This window comes from Macaca fascicularis, chromosome 8 (genome assembly GCF_037993035.2).
Source record: "Macaca fascicularis isolate 582-1 chromosome 8, T2T-MFA8v1.1".
Classification (NCBI taxonomy): Eukaryota; Metazoa; Chordata; class Mammalia; order Primates; family Cercopithecidae; genus Macaca; species Macaca fascicularis.
In genome coordinates this window covers 138,980,186-138,990,243 of record NC_088382.1, presented here as the reverse complement: position 1 = coordinate 138,990,243, position 10,058 = coordinate 138,980,186, and the positions used below count along the sequence as shown (strand labels likewise).

Genomic DNA, 10,058 nt, shown 5'->3' with positions numbered 1-10,058 from the left:
ATTTCAACTCCCATTGCACATTCCCAGTTCAGTGGACTTGCTGTTGTGGGATCCAACCAACCTCCTTTGGTTGGGTCCAAATGCTCATGAGTGGAATTAAGGAAAGAAGGGGTGACAGTTTAAACAATGGGCCAGTTTTGTGAAGCATGGGATGCCTCAGTTTCCAGTGGATGAAAACGAGAAAGGTATGTTGGAAATTTAAACATGAAAGACAGTAAAAATGATTCAGATTCTGTCAAAGCTCCTCGAGGGCACTCGGGCATCTAATGTTCTCTCTCTTTGTAAGGAAGACAAGCAAGGTCTTCCCAAAGTGAGCACCTTGAGCCTCAGTTTCCTTCTCTGTAGAAATGGGACCTGCCTTACAGGACGGTTGTTGGATAAAATGACATTGGATATGTAGCACCTAACACTGCTCCAGATATAGGAGGCCCTTCATGCCTTCCCTTCTTCCTTTTTTACTGAGAGATGAAGAACAGTATTTCCAAGGACTGGTCATGGTATTCTGATCTCTGCACAATGGTGAGGATGGAGTTGAGGTGGGATTTGGGGGAACAACATCTGATTCTAATCTTGTCATAAAGATTTTAAAAGCTCCCAAAGGACAAGGATCACATGAAATTGTTTCCCTTACAGTGGCTCCCCATGGCACTCATAATTAAAGGCAAAATCCTAATAATACACAGGGCCCAGAGGGCCTTCTGTGTTCAGAATCCTCATCACCTCTCTCCTCTTGTGCTTCTTTTTCTCTGCTACTTTTGCTTCATGGAATGAGAACAAAGCCAGTGGTCAAGAAATATTTGTTAAATGAGCTATCTTCACAATCCCTATGTGGGCTAGATTGCAATAGTGGAATAGTTCATTAAAGTTTAAATTCTTTAGATTGTTTATATACCTGATAAATTATTCAACAGTTAAAAAAGTCCAAAACATGGTAGCACCCAATGAAGGCAGGACTTGGTGAAATTAATACACTAATATGCCACTGATTGGTGTGCAACTAGTGATTGTTTTGTGATTGCAATTGGCAATACATATTAAAAACCATAAGAAAGATAAACTCCTTTCATTTAGTAATGTTATTCACAGAAATAAAATCTAAGGTAAAAAAGTTGCAGTAAAATGGCCACACTAGTAAAGATATTCTTTGCAGTGTTATGTATAATAGCAAAAATATTGAAACATTAGAATGGTTAAATAATAGTTTATTCAATGGAATTGCTATGAATAATTATATATAATAATTAAAAATATAATACTAAAACGTTTTTTACCAAATAATGTTAAAAGGAATATTAAGTAGTATCTGCACTATAATAATATTAATGTGAATTTATATGGACAAGAAATGAGCAAGAATAGTAAGAATATATAAAATAAAAATTGTGATTTGTATTGTATAAAATGTTGCTAATTTAAAGATAAAGTATATATTATGTGTATCTAATTTAAATATATTTTATAAGAAAATATAGCAATAAATTAATAAATAGGAAAATGTTATTTATTAGAAATATTTCGAGAACTTTTTTTAGTTTTCTGATTTTTATTTGGAAAAATTTTTTTCTTCTTTCTATTGAAATATGAAAGTGAGGGGACAATTATTGCTCTTCGTATGAGAGGTAAAATTGCATTTCTTTTAGTCCAATGCTTTTCTCTTTACTTTTCTTTCAATCAAAAAATAGCCTCTCCTCCAACTTCACCTGTAATTACTCATCCTTCATTTTTTTCTCTGAATGCCTATCCTCCAATAAGCTTTCTAAAGCCCTTCTCAGTTACTATTCCTTTAATTTATACATAGGAGATAAAAATATTTGTAGTACTCATCATCCATCTATCCATCGATAGAATCAACAAGGAAACGAGGCTTCCCCAATGCCTCAACTGTTGTTTGGAATTTAAGGTGTTCATTTGAGACTTCAAGTCTGTTTTTCAAAGACATTGAGAAGAAGAAAAAAATGACAGAATCTGTTGTGTCTTTATCTTTTTCTTTTTTAAAAAATGATCATTTATTTTGGTCTCAATTCCTGGTGGAGTATTGGTCTAATTTAACTGTATTTCTCATAATATCACAAGCCAATGGCTACATGAGTTGCCTTTATTGCACTGGAATCCAGCTTTAGCATGTTTCCAATATCTGGTGAAAATATTCATTCACATAAACAGAAACTCCATAGTAGCTACATGTGGAAGTTCTGAGGTAATGTCTCCTTTCTCAAAAAAGCTTCAGTTTAGAATTTTCCAGAGTGACCCACGAAGCGGTTGGTTTTATGCCTGAGATTCTCCATTCCCATTGGGTCAGATAAACTAAGTGAGAGCAGACAGGGGAGATGGTGAGTGGCTGCCATATTCCAATCAGTGCAAGATTTCTCTTTTCTGGTTCACAAAAGAGTTCCTAATCACATCTGGAAAAGAAAATAACAGAAGTGCACTAGGATAAGTGGGTGAGGAAGAAAAAAGCAGAATAGTGTTTTCTGAGTGACTACAATGTGCCAGATCTATACACACTTTTTAATGTTATTATTACACTTTAAGTTCTGGGGTACATGTGCAGAACGTGCACTTTTGTTACGTAGGTATACACGTGCCATGGTGAGTTGCTGCACCCATCAACCCGTCATCTACATTAGGTATTTCTCCTAATGCTATTCCTCCCCTAACCCTCCACCCACCGACTGGCCCCAGTATACACACATTTTTGATATCACATTGCATTTTGAAGAAGCCATGTGACTTCTCAGATGCCATTATCCAAGCTGAAAAATGTAAGAAGAAAAACAAAAACTTTGTAATGGTTAATTTTACATGTCAGCTTGACTGAGTTAAGGGGTACTCACATTTACCAACTAATGCTGGTGAAGCTTTAGCTCTGGGAATGCCCGTGAAGGTGTTTCCAGAAGAGATTGACATCTGCATCAGTGGGTGGAGTAAGAAAGATCTGCCCTCACCAGTGTGGGTGGACATCATCCAATTCATTGAAGGCCTGGATAGAATTAAAAAGCAGTGGAAAGATGAAGTCACTCTTTTCTCTGGAGCTGAGACTTTCAGTTTTCTACCTTGGACATCAGGGACTCCAGGTTTTTGGACCTGCAGATGTGGAAACTTACACCTGCCCTACACTCCCCCCCTGAATGTTCTTGGCCTTTGGCCTTGAACTGAGACTTACACCATTGGCTCTGCTTGTTCTCAGGCCTTTTTCTTGTATGTGATCCCATATGTGATCCAATTCCCACAATAATCCTATCTATCTATCTATCTATCTATCTATCTATCTATCTATCTATCTATCTATCTACCTATCTATCTGTCATCTACCTACCTACCTATCATCCGTCTATATCTATATCTATCATCTATCTATTATCTGTCTGTCTGTCTGTCTGTCTATCTATCTATTATCTATCTATCTATCTATGTATCTCCTATTGGTTCTGTTTCTCTAGAGGAACCAGACTAATACAAACTTGGAACAAAAAACAAGATGACCCAGCAAGCCAATGACAGAACCCATCATCCTGCTGAGAAGGCAGTTTATAATAGTGATATTCTGTGCAAGTCCCAGGAAAATGCTTTTTGGCATCAAACCAGAGAATAGGGTGAATAGGCAGCAAATGAGATGTTTTATTGAAGATCAAGCTAGTTCACATGAATCATTTCATCCCATCCTTTTTATGTTGTTCCTATGTAGATATCATTAATCCATTCAGCTGAAGCTCTTGATTTCTGAATGTCTTAATCTCTAACTGCCTGGATTTTTTTTGTTTTTTGTCAGTTGAAGCTTCTTTTGCTTAATTACATATCAGGCAAGCTGGGAGTGTTAGAGAAATGATATTGGGAGCTTCCCAACCTATGACTGATGGGAGTTGGTGGGTAAATACTTCAGCTCCATCCTCCAGAGTGAGAGGACTCTGAGGTGTGACTATCAGAGTTCTATACAGTATCAGGGATTAAATTATACGTTCCCACAGTCATAATAAGCATAATAACATACTCTGTAAAAGCTGCCTTCCTTCTTTAATTATGTTCCCACTTTCCTACAAGTGTTTGATGGTATCATCTCTCCAACAAAATACTTCCACTCAAATCTTTGCCTCGGGGCCAGCTTCTGGGAGAACACAATCAGAGATAATTCCACTTGGTGTGAGGTGTTACTCAGGTACAGAACATGTGTTTGGAGCCTGTGAGTAGCAGAGCTCATTATGACTGCCTATCACCTTCATAAATATGACTCCCAATTTATAAATGTATATATTGAGAACCAAAATATGTCTTTTATAATATCACATATTAAGATAGACAAGAGTTTGTTAGATGAGAGCTCATGGGCCAAATCTGGCTTTCTATCTGTTTGTTTTTATGTTCTGCATCCTGCAAGCTAAGAATGATTTTTACATTTTAAAATGGCTATTTTATAAGTACTTTAAGATACGTAAATTGCTATATAAGGTATTTAAGTCATTTAAATTGTTATATGAGTTGTTATGTAAGTAGCCTAAATGTTGTGTCTTAGTCCATAAAGCCTAAAGTTTTTATCTATTTTGTTGTTGTTGTTGTTTTGAGGCAGAGTTTCTTTTTTGAGGCGGAGTTTCTTTTTTTGAGGTGGAGTTTCTCTTTTGAGGTGGAGTTTCGCTCTTGTCGCCCAGGCTGGAACACAATGGCATGATCTTGGCTCACTGCAACCTCTGCCTCCCAGGTTCAAGCAATTCTCCTGCCTCAGCTTCCTGAGTAGCTGGGACTACAGGCGCCCACCACCAGTCCTGGCTAATTTTTTGTATTTTTAGTAGAGATGGGGTTTCACCATATTGGCCAGGCTGGTCTCGAACTCCTGACCTCAGGTGATCCACCTACTTCAGCCTCCCAAAGTACTGGGATTATGGGCGTAAGCCACCGCGCCCAGACACTATCTGATTTTTACAGAAAGTTTGCCAATGCCTGAACTAGTCAATAGCCCTTGGATCTCCTGGCAGTCTCTTAAATCCCACATTTATATTAACCATGCCAATCATGATGTCTGACTCACCAAAAGCCCTGAGACCAGAGAGGGCACTTATGCAGTGGGTGCTAACTTATACAATATAAACAACCCATGCTGTATCCTGTCGTGAAAACATGACCATGCCCAATCAATTGTTTTGTTTTCTCTTTGGAATTTTAAATAGGCAACATGGAGGAAATAAGATAACAGGAGCCACTAGAGTTAAAAAAAAAAAAAAAAAAAAAGGTATAGAAAAGTCATGAAATAGAATCAAGTTTGGAATATATTGGGGTGGGAGGACAGAGTATGGGTACAAAGTCAGAATTATGAGAGAGCAAGACAAGCAAATGTTATGAGGAATCCAAGACCTTGACACTAAGGGCAAGTAGCTCTGAGACAGGGAATAGACATAAAAAGATTGCAACCCAAATATTCTGACTCAAACAACTCTTTGCATACTATAAATCCCCTGAGGACACTCATGTCTTAGTCCTCATTGTAATCCTGGAACTAAATATTATTCAAATGAATCAAATAAAAATTGATTAACATTCATTAATTAAATCAGTGCACTTGCTTTTCATCTCATGCTCCAGTGGAATATCTTTTAATTGACTTTTGTTGCCATTTAATTTGTATGTTGTTAGTCGCTCTTAATGAGTTCGCACCTTGACTTTCCAATTGAATTAGAAGACCCACAGGCTAGAAACAGTGGTGAAAACAGCTTTGTACCATTCTTTTCACACATTCTCTGAATGAATAGTTGCTGAGTGACTCATCAATATATTTTAAAATCTTTTTTCTTTGCTTTGCAAGAAGGCATGCAGAGTATATTTATATCGGAACAAACTCTTCAGTGGAGGGAAGGATCTTGCACTCTTACATCTATAACTCTCTACCTCCATAAGTTCTTCCAAAAGACCTTATCCATCTACAGTATTTGGTGACTTTGTTCATTATTTTCCATCTCCCTGGTGAATTATTTTCACATTTCAAGTTTTATAAATTTTCTCTGGGACACAGTTTTGGACAATTATAGTCACTTTGATTCCCAGCAGGATCATCTCTAAAATATTCCATCATCCCATGAAATAATAGATCATGGATCAGCCAGAGGTAAAATGTTTTGTTTTTGGGAATCAGACATAAAACAATGATTTTTAACATGACAGGTGCTTGTATTGCTCGACATGTACCATCTAAAAATGATTTATGTTTAGACAACACCATTATCAAATGCTTTTAGTGTTATGGTCCCACAGTATTCTGGGAGCAAAACAGTGTGGTAGAATATTTGTGAAATGCTGTCAGGAAGCAGAGCTAATCCACAAGAAAACTCACACATATTTTTGTAATACTTGGGCCATAACTTGGAGGTATGTAGACTTTTCTAGTAGCCTTTTTAGTTCCTGCAGTTTCTGCAGGACTTGGCTTTGCATGTACCAGGGAATGTCACTTCTCTCTGTGCTCAATCTGGTTGTCTCCAACTTATTTAGTCAGATGGCTCTGGGGCACATCCAATAAGAAGCCAACCACAAAAATGAGCAGTAGCTGTTTATAAAATCTACACATTGTTATATAATCCAGATGACAGCACAAGTGGGAAAGGCTGCTAATATTCAGCTTTAACCACAATTTTAACACTTTCAGATAGCAAATGTGTGGCTGGGGTGTCTAGTTTTATATTAGGCAAAGTCCTGGTAGATATAGAAACTTTATGAGCTAGGTCTATTATACTGAAATTTTATTGTGCTAGTTACATGCTGAGGCAACAGGCAGCAGGGACTTGGACCAATGTGAAGAGCCAAAGTCAGTTTTCCACAAAGCCCTTGGTTGGTTCTGCCATCAGTCAGTGCTATGAAGTATTTAGCTATGTGCTTATTATGGAATAGTTTCTGTTTCTAAATGTGACACTGAATACATCTACCATTGGATCATTTCTAGAACTAACTTTTACCTCTCAAGGAACATATCACCACAGCTAAAAGAGCCATTTAAATATGACAGGGAAAATAACCAAAATAAAATGCATTAAAAACTAAAATAACCATAAGTCTTTTGCTGTTGTTAATTTATGAAGTTTCATCTTACCAATACTTCTTTGTATTTATCCATGGTCTATGTAATTTTATCAGATGGAAATATATTCGGACTCAAGTAACAGGAAATATGACTAATAGGGTTTTTTTTCATGTAACAAGAAGGTACTAGTTCAGTAGGACTAGTTTAGTCACTCAATTATGTCTAGGTGCAACTATGATTTACTTGTTTTTTCTCTAATGGGCTAGGTGGTTAATACAGCTCCAGCCATCATTGCTGTATTTGGGTTCAGAGAGTGGAAAAGGAGAGGCATGATGCTAAATATCTAAATATCTGAAGATGTCTTAAGATATTTCCCAGGCTAAAACTTAAACCACGGCTAACCTAGTGGCAAGGAAAATAGAGCGTTCGATGATAATGATTGGCTTAGACAACAGTTAATTATCTAAGAGTGGGTATACTAATATTCAGAACAAAATCCACGTTCTGTTGGCAAGAAAGAAAGGTGTTCTGGACCCTGGGTAGGTGTGTGACAATGTCTGCAAAAACATTCTTTGGGGATACTCAAGTCTCTTCTTCTATAATCCCATTCGTTTCTCCATCTTTGCTTTTTCTTTTGGTCCTTGTTTGACCCATCAAAATAATTTCTTAGTGAATTTTAAAGTAGTACCCAAGTCAAGAATTAATACAGAACTAATTATTATAAAAATTATTCAAATTTGAGAGTGGAAGAGGAATGCAAAAAAACCCCAAGTGACAGTAAAAGCAGGAGCTTTGGAGTCAGGTGGAATCATTTTTGAGTCCTGTCTCAATCATTGTTTCTTACCCCCAGCGTGATTTAAATTTAGCTTCCTGAAAACTCAGTTTTATTGCAAAATGCAAATGAAAGCAATAATAAAAATGCAAATGAAAGCAATAATAAAAATCCTCAAATCAGAAAGTGGTTTGAGGATTAAACCCTTGTCAAATGCTTGTCAAAGTGCCTAACCCACAGTAAAGCATAAATGTTAGCTATAGTGAAACAGTCATTGGTTAAAGCTTGAAGACTATTTTGATGTCACTGTTTTATATAAATGTTTTAAAAAGTCTATGATTAGATGTGTTGATTTGGGGCTCTATTAAATGTCTAGGATTGCTATGGTTCAAATAAGTGGTTTAGTATATTGATGTAACACACGTGCTGAGCATGATAGAAGCAGACTCTAAGTCAGGTGTTGGAGACTCAAAGATGAAGTGGTTGATGAGTTTAATAGCTTGGAAAAATTACAAGTAAATAAATACATACACACATGAGTTGGTACATTTGGATGTTCATCATATTGGAGTTGCTCAATGAGAAGTGAGACAGAAAGTTCAGCTCTGTTTAAAATTTGACTTCATACTTAGGTTTGCTGCATTGATGAATGTTGGAGAAATAGTTGGAATATGTACCTGGCACATAGTAACCAGTTGAGAAATGCTGCCTCGCATTATTTTTTTCTGCCTTATTTTTCTGGTTGCAAATGTTTAATCTCCATGTAATTAATATTGGTGTTGTAAAATTATATAATATCAGCCTGAGAAGATAATAAGCAATGTCAGAGCCCTTTATATAAGGAACTAATAAAAGTAGTAATTATAAAAATAACAATAAAATAACTAACATTTATCAAGGGAATGTGCCAGTACTGTGAAAAATTCTTTACATGCTGATTTCATTGAATACTGACCTCAACCATATGAGATAAGTTCTATAATTCTTCCATTTTAGAGGTGAGAAAACCAATATGTAGAAAGTATACATAATTTTTCCGAGGTTACAAATATAGTAAATATTGTAACTTGGAAGCAAATCCAGGTTTATGCCCACTCTAGCCTCCAAGCTCTTATCTCCAATGATGTTATGCCTCCTCTTGTCATTGTTTACTAATTACTTCACATACTAATGTTTGCTCAATAAATGGATTCACAAAATGAAACCTAAGTGGAGAGTTTCTAATGGAAGATGCTCCTTCCAGCTCACTATTTTACTAAAGCCTTGGGAGCATCACGTGTTGCTTTTGTTTTCACGAGACTCAAGAGGGCAGACACACATGAGCATTTCTCTAATGAGATCATCTATTTTCAAAGGCTGACTTGGTTCTCCTGCTTATATTTTAGCTTCCTATTTTAATTTCTCAATATAAGTAAACAGGTGCTTTTATTAACTGTTTGAAAATATGAAAAAAATTAGGTTTAAAACCAGGGAAACATGTCCCACACATTGTTTAACTCCTTTTGGGACTTACTGATCTCTCAGTGCTTTCATGTTCACCTCCCTTAAAATAGCCAGTAAATTCATCTGAAGGGAAAGGAGAGGACTAATTAGGATGGCAATATGAATGATATTCTGTTTTTCATCAACTGTGCTTCCTTAAAGTCTAACCAATTTCTGTTAACTGAAGGAAGAATTGAGGAAAAAAAATTTTGAGAAATTTGTGATGCTGTTAGGCAATTCATACTTTTGGTGCTTACAATCTATAAAATTAGATTGTAAAATTTACAACCTATAAAATTATAAATCTATACATTTATAACTTATAAAATTATAAAGTTACATATGGCTCTACCAAGCTCACCGGGTAGACATCTCCCTACTCCAAATATCTGTTAGGTTTTACCATGAGCACCTAAAATACAACACATCCAAAATAAAACCCATCACCTCCCACCTCTTCCTCCATCCCCCAACCAAATGGTCTGTTTCGCTGGGGAACTCTTCTCATTTATTGACATTTCTATCCATCCCATTTCCCAAGTCAGATATCTGAAAGTTGACTTTGGCTCTATTTTACCTCACCTTCTACATTGAACCAAGTATGAAAAAAATGTAAGATTAACAATTCTCAAATCTTTGTTCTCATCATCCACCTGGCACTACCTTCAGACCACCAACCTATATCAACTTCACTTCAATTACTGGAATGACCTATTGTCTTCAGTGATGAGCATCACTCCTCAAGCTGTTCTCCAAGCTCCAGCAGCCAATAATCTTTATTTAAACAAGGCTGATACCATTGTTTTTCTC

At 36.3% G+C, this 10,058-nt stretch overlaps 1 long non-coding RNA gene across 2 annotated transcripts in view; it reads right to left on the bottom strand.

The window, feature by feature from the left end:
* Nucleotides 1-1,414: 1,414 nt before the first annotated feature.
* The window catches only part of LOC135964817 (uncharacterized), a 91,509-nt gene continuing 82,865 nt past the window's right edge, over nucleotides 1,415-10,058 (bottom strand). For both annotated transcript variants that reach the window (XR_010577487.1, XR_012416951.1), the window contains 2 exons: nucleotides 2,835-2,980; nucleotides 1,415-2,402 (listed from right to left, as the gene is read on the bottom strand). This is a non-coding gene — a long non-coding RNA (uncharacterized lncRNA). The remainder of the gene's footprint in view (nucleotides 2,403-2,834; nucleotides 2,981-10,058) is intronic.